Below are 13476 nucleotides of genomic sequence, written 5' to 3'. Positions count from 1 at the left end.
TAATAGTTCATAAGTTTTTTGGAGCACTAAATGGCTAATGAATGGAGAGCACAAAGCAGGCCTCCGCATTAGGTTTACTATCTCCTAAAACCCAGCTTTCTCCCATAGGGTCGTAGATGATAAAGGTCTATGCAATGTCCTATGATGAGAATCATCTTACATCTCTCAGAGTCCATGTCACATCTACACTACCTTTCTTATGTCCGAAGTTCATATTCTTATTGAAAAGCCATTGAAAATCAAGCTTTCTTGGAGCATATTTAATGACATGAAAAAGTAAACAGAATATATTTATGAAATAAGAAAAATATGTATAGTATGAGTACAGTATTCAGAAAATAATATATGTCTGTACATTTATGCACATGATGCCAAAAAGGCATTTCTTTTACCTGGATTTTACATGGTAGTTGTTCAGCATGATACCAGCTTTTTTTTCTTTTTGCTGAATTGTGGTATTTGTAAGCTGAGAAGAGAAGCAGAACTGCCTACATGAGGGAAATATATCCAGCAGGAGACAGGAATTATCTAGGAGCTAAATAGGGAACAGGAATTTTTAAAGCAAAATGCTATTTGCTCTCTGAGGCAGTTCTACCCATTTCTTTCATCTGCTTGATATTATCAGTAAAGTAGTAATTGCTCATTGTGTATGGAATGCTTCAAGATGAGTGTGAAAGACTACATCCAGGCTCCAACTATGTAGAAAGGATAGTCACACACACACACACACACACACACACACACTCATGAGTACACATGTGCATCTAAAAAGATTATTGTACTTTCCACATTGAAAAATGCCTCTTGGACTTAGATTATTTGACAAGCAGAAATAAGGGTCCTAACATGAGACCCAGGAAAAAACAAAGCTGTCCTGTGTCAAATTTTCAATCCTTCCACTTCCCAAGTACTTTGTACTTGTGGTGATGCCTCAATAAAATAATGTTGAATTTTGAGTTACAATATTTCAACACTCAGACTTTATGGTCATACAACAACATACTACACTAAAAGGAGATCACTTCTCAGACAGACTCACCCAAGACCACACAAAATTAGTGGCAGAATGAGTCTGGAAGCTTTCCATCTTACCTCAAGGACTCTCCTTCTTCCCTTGTTGCTTTTGGTATGCATGAACATTATGAAAAAACAATACATGCGTGTGTGTATGTGTATAGAGAGTTACACATCAATACATACATGCTGTATATATATGTGTGTATATATACTCTTTTTTTAAAAAGATTTTACCTATTTATTCACAAGAGACACAGAGAGAGAGGCAAAGACATAGGCAGAGGGAGGAGCAGGCTCCTTGTGGGGACCCCGATATGGGACTGAATCCCAGGACCCTGGGAATCACACCCTGAGTCAACCACTGAGCCACCCAGTCATCTCTATACTTTTTTTGGTGGGGGTAGGGGGGCATGTGACAGTCTGCTCTTCCATGCTCTTCCATGTGTCAGAATATTTCAAATAATCTTAACTTCTGTTAGCGTTACCCCATGATGGAACTGGGATTTAGTAAGCCAATAGGGAAGATATGATCAAGAAGCTATTCTTTGGACCTAATCTTCCAAATAAAGGCCTTAGGCATGATGCAAAAACCCTCAGGGCCAGGGCCTGAAAGAGTGGCTTTCTTCTTCAGGGATTGACCAGCATTTGGTCTCTGCTTGGTTCAGTGACTCTATCAGGCTAACTCTAAATCCCCTTAAGTAGAGACTCAAGCAGATATTCAATCTCATCTTCAGCCATGAATCCAGCCCCATTCTATGGGTAAGTCCAACCAGGCCCTCACACATGAACTCTCCTGTCCAAAGGAAGACTGATTGAGTTGGAGAGGGTCAATTGCTTAATCCATCCCTCTTTTACTCCTGGGCCAATAGCTAAATGCAGTACTCATTTTTCCTTGTCTTGCTTCACATATCCCAAATTTCACATGGGTTTATATTTGTGATCATGGTTACTGGACAAATCTCTGAGAAAAGGGTAGATTCCCTAGAAGAAAAACTGAGAAAGGTAACGTATCTGCTCTTGTAAAGATAGGGACTAGCCTATGTTAATAACTAAAGATCAACCAAGGACAGATGCAAGTTTAACACTGAAATGTTCTTAACTAAAGATCATCTAGAGAGGGATTTTTAAAACCATTTTATGATGCTTGGAACCTCTTTGGATGCTTACTAGGGATCTGTAAATTGTTTTGCAAAATGATTCAGGCTTTTGGTGCTTTTGTCAAATTACAGATTTTTAATAAGTTTTATATTTGTGTAAGGGCTTTTGTTCTGTTGCAGCCTCATTCTTATGCTCTTGCCTTCCCTTCAGTGCAGGACACGTTTCCTGTATTGAGACTATATGGCACAGTGGGAGGACCACAGTCTTGAAGCCAAACATACCAGGCTCCATTCTCAAGGTCTCTCTTAGATGGAGATATTAGTTCTGGGCCTTAGTTTCCTAATCTGTAAAATGGTGTGTGTGTTGGGGAGCGTGTGGTAAGGTTTAAGTAAGATCATTGTTTGAGACAGTTATTTGCCATATGGTAAGAAATGTCTGCTATTATTACTATTACTGGCTCAAATGTCTAAGCCAGACTGCTGTACATTGCCAACTGGAAGTAAAAAATTAATGCCTAATTTGACATGCCTCAGAAAAGGAATGACATAAAAAAAAAGGAGAAAGATATTGTAATGTCAACCCCAATCTTATTTTTAGTACTTCATTAACATCGATATTATTATTTTTGGAGTCTCCCAACCATTCTTGCAGAATTATTTTTTAATTCATGGATCATAGGATTAAAGTGGCATAATTCTTGCTTCATTATAAGTTGCCATATGTAGACATGTTCTCTATATTTAGCCTACGAATATAAAAACTTTACCATGTTGCCAAAGCGCCAGGATTTTTTAAAATTTGAATCTAGTCGAAACTCTTTGGTTTGCAGAGGAATTAACAGGCCCAGAAAATTTGAGGTACTTGCCAAACTAGATTGCAGACTAGAATTTGTATTTTCTCATTCCTTAACAATTAAGTTTCATGAGAAACTTACGTAAGACTCAAAGAACCTCAATTTTAGTAAGGTACCTGAGAAGCACATTCAGTTGTGCTGTGAGTTTGAAACAGATGCAAATTTGAATGGAAATGAAACTATCCTTAACCCTGCTGGTGTTAGCTCAGTCCCACAATCTCCCTCAAAGGACACCAGGAGAAGAAACAGCCTGAAGAACTAGGATCCAGTGCTCCTTTCCAAAGTCCGAGCCAGGTTTTTCTTTTCAAATTGTGAATTGAAAGACAGGAAAGAAGGGAGGGAGGGAGGGAGGGAGAGAGGAAGGAAGGAGGGGCGGTAGGGGGAGGAAGGAAGGAGAAAGTGGGGGTTGGGGCTTGGGGCTTTATTAATATCTAACTGATTTCTTCAGTCTTTTCCTAAGAATATTCCTTGGCTAGTCACTTTATAAGACACTGCATTTATTTTCTTGTATGATAAAAGGTTAGAAAGATCCAACATATTTTAAAGATGACTTCTAAATAGCTACTTAGCTGAAAATCTTGTCTCTCTGAAAAAAAAAAGGCTTATTTTTATTGTAATGAGTGAGGGTTTTTTAATCTATTTTTTTTTTTATTATTGGTTGGTTGGTTGCTTACAAAATTTGACCTTATTTTTCTGGAAAATTATCTTGATAAGGTGGCTGTAGAAATATCTTTGGAATCCAAAGCAGGCTTGTGAAGAATGCATTCTAAAAATAACTCCATACACACTAGAAGATTGATAATGGAAACATACACACACACACACACACACACACACACACACACACACACACGGTATTGCTAAGCCAGCAATTTACTGTCATCAATAAACATGACTGAGATGATTTACCTGTTGCCAGCTCCTATTGTCCTTCTTTTGTTCCTCTTAGCTGGGCCCCCTGATGCCCTGTTGTGGTTCAGCAGCCTCTGGGCTGACTCCTTGCTGGTTGGAGCTGGGTGACATGGAATCATCCATGCTTCTTGCTAGCCCATTTCTAAGCATGAGATATCATTCAGTTGCTTGCTTTCTGCCTTGTTTATTTCCATCTTATGACACTATTCCAGGACTTGGGCCCCTATTTTGGTTCCCCCGCCACAGTCTTTATACATACAATCTATGCCTTGCAGCAGTTTTCCAGGATAGATGCTCACTTTTATTCCTGTCAAACTAGACTTTCACCACACATCTGGGATTTTGTTTCAAGCCTTGCTAATATCAGTGACTAGCCTGTTAACTTGTATCACTGTGCATTGTGCCCCTTGACTTGCTGTTGATAATTCTGCTCTGCGATTTCTTGAGCATCAATTATATATCAGACACCAAATTTGGAAATTAACTTACCATAAGCAGTGTGCAATACTGTGATTAAGAACACTTATTCTGAATCTGGGGTTCGAGTTGTAGTTCCACCAATTATTAGCTATATTAGCTTAGAGCAAGACATTTAATCCCTCAGAGTCTCAGTTTCCTTGTTTATAAATCAAGGACAGTAATACTACTGACAACCTAGAGTTTCATTAAGAATCAAATGAGGTAATAAATATAAATCACCTTAACATTCTTGGCACTCAATGAATGTTAGTTATAATTATCATGTGTTCAATCCCAGAGAAATTTCATAACAAGTTTATGCCATAGACATTTTCATACCAATTTCACAAATGAAGAAAATGAGGCTTGGACTTAAATAACCTGCTCAAGGCCAAACAATAGAGCTGGGATTTGAACCCAGGTCCATCTGACTTTAAATTCACTCATTCAACAAACATTTATTGCATATCCACAAAGTGCTGGTATCTGGTGGACTATATGTCATTATTCCTTCACCACCTGTAGCTTGGTTGGGTCCTTCTCCACTTAAACCTATTTAACTCCTAGGACCTCAAGGATAGATGTTATTGTTCACCCAAAATGTGAGATATACCACTTTCTGGCCTCATCCATAAAACTTTCCCATGCATAATCCTGTCTATTCTCCCAACCACTGGCTGCAGGGAGGACTCAAGATCTGAGAGGGGTCTTAGATCCCTGGGTGGCTCAGTGGTTGGGCAGCTACCTTCAGCTCAGTTCGTAATCCCGGGATCCAGGATGGAGTCCTGCATCAGGCTCCCTGCGAAGAGCCCACTTCTCCCTCTGCCTCTCTCTCTGCCTCTCTCTCTCTCTCTCTCTGTCTCTCATGAATAAATAAATGAATCTTAAAGAAAAAAGACTAAGGGAAACTTGGTTCCCCAGTTGCTATTTGAAGCAGAACCCTGAGGAAATGTACCTGCCTGGGAATACCTGTGTGGTCCATTCAATGAAGAGAAAAGAACACTTACTGTGTTAAAAAACTGAAATGTGGGATCTCTGTTATAGCAGTTAGCTTCTACCGACAAATAAAACCCCAGTGGGCATGTATAATTTCAAGCCCAGGTCCATCCTTGAATCTTACCTTACTGCTATTCTGAACTACTTGCAAGTTGAACTTGCTCTCTCTCACCTATAAGCCTCTGTTCCTGAGGTACCTCTGTATCTCGGTTGGATCCTCCAGAAAATTGATACCAAGATAAGACTGCAAGTGCCTTGTGGGGGTAATGCCTATCAATGATAAAGAAGGGAGAAGAGAATTGACCTGAGAAAGTTTTCAGACCACAGGGCTGATCTTGATACTTGTGAAAAAAATAGGAAGGGTCTCAGATCTGACAATCTTGGTCAACCCAACAGAGAGCTCCAGAGCAAAAGTCCCATTAGTACCCTTGATGCTCAGTCATGCACTGGGCTACCTGTAAAAAGCATCACCTGGCCTCAAAAGCTGAGATAGATACAGCTGAACAGTCAGATAACTCATTTGTTGGAGCTGAATATATTCTTCTTGAAGAGAGATCCAATTGGTGCAACTCATAGTGCTGTACTCTGCCTACAAATACCTCTTCTCTCCAGAAGTGGGTACTCCTATGAATTTTTTAAATTTCTTCTAGGCATCAATTTCTCCAGAAAGCTTTTTCTGATCCTCAAATCCATACTTGGTCAGAATAATGCACCCCCCACCCACTCAACACTCAAAAATGTCCATGTTCTTATCCCTGGAATCTGTAAATACATTAGGTTATGTGGTAACAGAAAATGAAGATTGCAGATGACATTAAGGTTGCTAATCAGCTGTCCTCGAGATTGGGGAGATTATTTTATAATATCTAGAAAGGCCAATATAATCAAAAGGGTCCTTAGAAGAGGAAGAAGAAGGAAAAAGAGATCTAGAATATGTTATGAGAAAGACTCAATAGCCATTGATGGCTTTGAAGATGACCTTCCATTGGCCAAAGAATGAAGGCAGCCTGTAGAAGCTGGAAAAAGGAAAGAAAATGGTTTCTGTTCATCCAGGAAGCAATGCAGCCATTGTTGACACCTTGATTTTTGCCCAGTGACACCCACTTCAAACTTCTGACCTCCAGGACTATAAGAAAATAAATCTGTTGTGTTTTAAGTGGCTAATTCTGTGATAATTTGTTACAGCAGCAATAGAAACCAATATAAGCACCCTGACAATCTTTTTTCCATAACTGTGGCATATTTCTGTGCCCTTACTTATAACTCATGTAATAAGTGTTTAATAAATATTGGTTGAGTTATTCCAGCCCGCTCCATTCTTGACTGTTTAATTATGAACATATCATGTTGGACATTAACAAAATAACTTCCCAAATCGCTTTTATCTCTAGTTATTTCTGGTTCACATCACATAAATAGAATTTTAATACTATATTCTTTTAAGACCAGTTCTGGGCATACCATAGGTACTTAATAAGTAGTTGTAGAATGAAAGAATGAATGGATGATTCATTGTTACAAAGTAGCCTTTATTTGTTTGCTTGTTTTTTAGTATATGTGCTGCCGAAGTGAGCACTATGTGTTTGCTTGTTTGTTCATCATAATAACAACAACAACAAAATCCCAATCAGTCTCAATGAACTAGAGGAGGAGAATAGGAAATCCAAAGCAGAAGATCAAATCTGGAAAAAAATATGTTATTTTAGTTTCAAAATGTCTTTTTGCTCTCAGATTTCCATTTATATAAAGATGACTATTGGGGTCATGCCCTTAAGATACAATATCCATATTATATTTGATTTACTCCCAAAATTAAATTTAGAACAGATTGGTTTTTAAGAAAACATTTACAAACTGACCATTGATATTTGCTTAGTCTCCTGGGCTGGGTGGGGGAAAAGAAGAAAGATAAAGGAAAGGGAGAACAAGGACAAATCAGGGGTTATTGATTGGAAGGCCAGTTAAGATCCCAGAAATCAGTGGACTTTGAAGGGGATGTGGATGTTTATTTTGTTTTACCTTACTTTCTTCATTCAGCTGATATCTCTACTTCCCATTTAAGAACTCTTCCTTTCCCCATTATTCATCCTTTCAATTGAGAGGATTCGATTGGCATTCCAATCTCAGGCCAATTGGCACATTCTATTTTCTTGGCCTCACTGCGTAATTCAGGCTTAGCCACTTGACTCAAATCAAGCCAATTAGATATAGGTCTAGGACTTTCTGGGAACTGTTGGAAATAGGAGTTCTTTTCTCACTAGAATATCTTAGGATTTAGGACTAATTTAGATCTGGTGGCAACCATTTTGTCAGGACAAAAGGAAAGACTAAATAGAAATAGAGCTAGCAGAAGGTAAAAGCAAAACCTAAGAGTGCAGTATTCTGAACTGAATTATTCAAGCCCCTGGATCCTCATCACCTGAAGTCTGTGCCACCTTGAATTTCTATGTTAAATGAGGCAACAGATTTCTGCTTTTGCATAAGCAAGCTTGAGTTGTATATCTGTCACTTGAAAACCAAAAAATTTTGACTAATACAGGGAATCATCACAGTTTTACAGATCCATGAACTTAAAATTGAGATCTTTAGAAATGATTGGATGCAAGGAATTGGCTCTCATTGACCAAATATGAAAGAGACTGATATAAAGGAGACAGAATACTAATTGAATAGTTCTTTGCAAGAGTCTCAAATACATACCCCTTCTACCTGGGGCACTCATCTCTCAGAATTAGGTTACCTGAAAAGCCAAATCAGCAAACAGAAAAGAAGTTGCCTCAAAAAAGGTTGTTCCAACTAGGGAATCAGAACCAAGAAAGGGGGCTAATTTGAACCTATTTTATCTGGATCAAGATGAAGTCTTATAATCCACATTGCTGCCAAAAACAACATATGGCTTTGAATTTACAAGGTTCAGGACTTTTTTTCTCTGGGCAGCACTAGAAAATCCTCAGAAGTTCTTTTTATGCTTCAGACTGTCTACCCCTCTTCTGTTGACATACCTAATCAATTGAGTGACTCTCTCCTCAAACAATTAATTAGAATCCATTTACTAAATTGCAATCACATTCTCTTTCTGCTTTCACAAGTCTATGTCCTGAACACTTTGGCTGCCATTACAGCTGCTTTCACACTTTCCAGACACACCTTTGCAGGAAATTTCTTGGTTTACACTCACAGCCACTGATGTTGATTTTTAGTTGTTTGGCTCACAGAGGGCAATGCAGGGAAGGGCACCTCACTATCACCCCAAGTATGACCTGCAAGGGAAAAGCTAACTAGGACTTGAGAGGTTGCAGTACATTTGAGTTGAAGTACCTGAGGCTTGATTTTTAAAAACTAATGTAAAATTCATACTACTGAAATGCATAGATGCTAAGCATATAATTCAATGCATTTTGACAAATCTGTACACCCATATGGCCAACACCCATGTCATGATATGAACCATTTCCATAACCTCAGGAAGTTCACAGGGTCTCATTTTCATATGCAGAATTTCACAGACTCTAGACAATGTTAGTTGTACTCTCAGTATCCATTGATTGAGAAAATACATACTAACATAAAAATGTTACTAAGTCAGTTATATTTTTGCATAATTATTTAATACATTTGTATGGAAATATTTGAATAATATAAGAGCTGCTCACATATATTTGAGATATTAGTTATGTGATATTGTAGACTGAATATTTGTGTCTCCCAAAACTCTTGTGTTGAAATTCCTGACCCTGATTATCATGGTCTTAGGAGATGAGGCCTTTGCAGGTAATTAGGTAAGAGGATATTACCATCATGAATGAAATTAGGGCGCTTATAGAGGGGGCCCTTGAGAGCTTTCTTTGCTCTCTGCCATGTGAGAATACTGCAAGAAATCAATAGACTGCAGCAGAAGAGGGCTCTAGCCAGAAGCTGATTGTACTGGCACCCTTATCTCAGACTTCCTGCCTCCAGAACACTGGAGAAATTAATTTCTATTGTTCATAAGCCACCCAGTCTGTGGTACTTTGTTATAGAAGCCTGAATTGACTGAGATATTTGGTGAACAGATACTTAGTGTCCGTGAAGATTCAGATGCCTTTAGAAATAACATTCCAACCACCTCCCCAGGGGTCTGCATCTCACAGATTAGCAAGGCTTCTGATTTGGCTATTTCAAATGTATGGTTATGAGTATTTGGTTGAAAATTGAAAGATACAAAGGAATATTAGGAAGACTCCTATGTCATCCTGCCCACTGGTATTTCACAGTGGGATAAAAGTCAAGAGCATGAATGCTAAGATCTATCTCTGCTACTCAATTATGTAAACATAGGCAAGAAATTATTTTTTTTTACATCTCAATCCTTTTCTTCTGTTAATTTGAAATGATGACTTTCCTTATAGAGTTTTTATGAGGATCAAATGAGATAATGTGTGGAAATCAGAAAACTCAGATTTTCATTCTTCTATTGCTACTCATTAATGAATGTGGTATTTGAAGGGGTATATTTTACTGAAGCATTCCATACATGGTTCTTTTGCCTGGCAAGTCACATGCTAACTGTTAGCACAGTGCAAAAGTTTTCTTCTGTTTAAGAAAGGCTAATGCAGTTTAATTCTAATCAAACAAACAAACGCCACCACCACCGCCCAAAGCAAAACAAAACAAAAGAAAAACAAAACAAAAAAGCCATTTCAGTTTGATCACATTAGACTTTCAGAAAATCAGAGAAATAATCTTAGATTCATATTATAATCTTGGAACTAGACTCTATATTCCATGCAGTTAAATCTGAACTTTACAAATGGGGTGGGGCAGGGGGAGGCCAAAAACATAGATGATTTATTCAAGACAACACAAATAATTGTGTCAGGATGAGGAATGAAATTCCATTCTTGTCACTTCAGACAAGAATGGAAGAGTGACATTCTTGTCGCTTCACTTTTTCACTGCTACTTGTTAATAAATAAACTATTTCAAGGGATAATTTTTACTAACTCATTTTTCACTGTATCACTAAACACACAAAAAACTTCTCAGAACTCTCTTTGGTATGTGGAATCATATCCCTAGCTAAGAAAATAGATGTGTGTAAAATTGCCTTTCTGAATTTCTGCTCTCCTAGTAGTATATTTTAATTGCCCATGAGACTAAAACATTGGTTCTCCCAGCATCTCTATAATTTGCTTGCAGGATAGAGTTTGTCCAGGGTTGGTTGGGCAGCTAACAGCCTTAAAAGGGCATTCTAACTTCATGAGCTCTGCCATCACCATTCTCCACCTGTGACTGAGCCCTTTAGAATCATAGCTGTGCTCCACCTCTGATGTCCGGGGATTTAGTAAGCACCTAATACACCATGAAGTCCACAGGGGAAATATTAAACTGAATGATTTCAAAGTAACCAGAGATGAATAGCAGTTGAAGCAACATGCCCAGTTAAGTTTTGAAATACACCTTCAATGGAACCCTAGGGAACAAGAAATTTGGCTCTCTCTGTCTTCAAATCCACAATAGTAAAAATGAAAGGGGCAGAAACAGTAGACAACTTTCTATTTCCAATATTTGATTCATCTCTGGGCCCACATGTGAAGAGCAGCCAGCAAAGCTGGTAATTAAGCTGAGATGGAAATGAATAATGCTGCCAAGTTGGCCCCATTGTCATTTGATACTCCATGATACTTGTCAAAAGACCGTTGGAAAGTTCTGATGGCTCCTAGGTGAGGCAAATATACTTTATATTAACCCCAGGAAGCCAAACATTGTTGCCAGTGACTTGGAAGAGATTAGGTTGGACAAGCTCTACTACTAGTAGTACAATTGATAGCTGCAATCTCAATGTCATTCATAGTCATTCTATTTGGAAATGCTTTAGATGATCAATAATAAAACTTACCAGACCCATTTGACATATATTTTACCCATGCACTCAATATGGTTGAAAATTGTATCTATTAAAGCTTACATATTAAAAATTTAATTAAGCCCTTGTTAAAAGACTAAACTCTCACTCACATACCATATAAGTAAATTCCACCTAATAAAAATAGCTTCCATTTGTTGAGCACCTGTTGTCAGACAATAAAAACTATTGTTATGTGTAGCTCAATATTCACAAGAACTCTGCAAGGTTGATATTATTGATAGCATAAAATTGAGGAAACTGAGGCTCAGAAAAGCTAAGAAAAATTGTGCACAATTATTAAGCTATGAAGTAGTAAAGGACAGATCCTAGGTGTGGCTGATCCCAAACACTACCTTCTTTCATGTGCAATAGGATTTAGGTACATTGACCTAAACCAGTTACGTATCTATCAAAGGTTACCTCAAGTCCCATCCTTTCCATAACACCTTCTTTGAGTGTTGCCTTCTAATTCCTAGTAACGTGATAGATCTCAGAGTCAGACAGATCTGGTTTGAGCACCCTACCTCTACCATTTATTGACCATTTGGGTTCATTGATACATTTAATCTCTCCAAGCTTTATTTCCTTGTTGTTAAATGGGGATGATAGCCTGACATTATGGTACACATTTTTCAGAGAAAAAAAAAGATGCCTGAGAAGCATAGTTTCTGGCACATGCCAGTGACTAATGTTTATTGAGGATTTTTCTGTGCCAGACACTTATGATTTTATTAAATTCTCTTAAACACCCTGTGGTGTAGCTACTAACACAATCCCCACTTTGTAGATGGGGCATGAGGCTTTATAATGTTTGATGATTGAACCAATGTCACACCATGAGTAAGGGGCAGAACCAGCAAGCAGTCTGACTCCAGAAACCACACTCCTTGCCACTTTAGGGAGATTTTCAGACACATGCAAAAGACATGAGGTCAATTTAGTGGTTTGCCCAGCATTTTTTAATGAAGTAGATGAGAAAGCATAAAATAGATTAGAATCAAAATATGAGTATGCTCCACAATAAAGGTAAGTATTCTGTGAAAAATCTTTTTTAACTTTGTGTACATGAGTACTGGGCTTTGCAACATTTCTAACTGTGAATTATGAAAAAAATTTACATACACTGCATTGTACTCTAAGTAATAGGTTCTCAATAATGGATCATTCTCTTCCCTTTCCAAGTAATATGTTATATTGTTTTATCTGTAAAGGCAAAGATAATGTTATTGTTGAATTTTCTAATGTTTTTAATTCTACCTGGTCACATGGACTTTGATAGCTACTTATTGAGTCATTCTAATATTCAGTGATATTGACTTTAACCTGAGTTATTTCATTAATTTTTTAATTCATTTGTTTAACAAATATTTATTAAGTTCTTACTATGTTCCAGGTATTATACTAGGGAAGGGGATTCAATAATGAACAAAACATAGTTCCTATACTCAAAGAGCTACAACCCAGTGGGGAAACCAGATATCAAACATACAATTATAATCAAAGCAGTAAATTCTCCATCAGCATATGTAAGGGATTCTGTAGTATCTTATAACCTGTAGTATGTAGGATAAAAGTAAAAAGACACTACAATCAAATGAACCCCAAAAAAGTTGAATTATTTCAGGGATAGCATAGAAAATTTCATGGTAAAAACACACACACACACATTTAAACTTGGACCTGAAGGTTGAGCAAGAGATAGCCCGGAGAAGAAGAGACTGGGATGGGTAGGATAATAGGTAGAAGGAAAGAACATATAAAGACTGAGAAGTGAGAGAAAGAAAAATGAGTTCAAGGTACTGAAAATCCATCATGGTTAGAATATAGAGTGTGAGAGAGCCATGAAAGAGGTGATGCTGGAGAAGGAAGCAGAGTGTCTTAGGTGCCAGCTATTATCAGGCCATCAGTAAGGAAAGAAGTCACTGCCACGTCTGCAACCTGCTGCAAAAGTGCTCACTGAATTCAAATATACCTTAATACATGCCTACCCCGGCTCCCAAGATTTAGCCTTCATTTATTCTTGGTATCTTGCTCCTAAATGGCCTCAAACCAGCAACATAGGATGCCTTGATCTGTTCCCCATTCATCCTTAACTCTAGGGGTCCTTCAGAATCCATGAGACAGTGAGAGAACATGGAATTTCATCCTTCCCCCTGCCTGTACTCTACAGCTGTTAGGAGCATGGTCTCTGGATTGAGATAAGTCTTATACTGGGTTTCTTGATCATTCTAGCTAAGTTTTTTCACTTATAAAA

At 37.9% G+C, this 13476-nt stretch overlaps 2 long non-coding RNA genes across 4 annotated transcripts in view; one reads left to right on the top strand and one right to left on the bottom strand.

Moving 5' to 3' along the window:
* Positions 1–13476, top strand: part of LOC144312205 (uncharacterized) — a 279387-nt gene that overhangs the window by 160891 nt on the left and 105020 nt on the right. The window lies entirely within an intron of this gene.
* LOC144312206 (uncharacterized) overlaps positions 1–13476 on the bottom strand; it is a 66363-nt gene that overhangs the window by 25966 nt on the left and 26921 nt on the right. For all 3 annotated transcript variants that reach the window (XR_013377658.1, XR_013377656.1, XR_013377659.1), the window contains one exon: positions 393–535. This is a non-coding gene — a long non-coding RNA (uncharacterized LOC144312206). The remainder of the gene's footprint in view (positions 1–392; positions 536–13476) is intronic.

The sequence above is a fragment of the Canis aureus genome, chromosome 4 (genome assembly GCF_053574225.1).
Source record: "Canis aureus isolate CA01 chromosome 4, VMU_Caureus_v.1.0, whole genome shotgun sequence".
In the NCBI taxonomy this organism is placed as follows: domain Eukaryota; kingdom Metazoa; phylum Chordata; class Mammalia; order Carnivora; family Canidae; genus Canis; species Canis aureus.
Note: the sequence above shows the minus strand (reverse complement) of the source record. Positions and strands in the feature narration are given on the sequence as shown.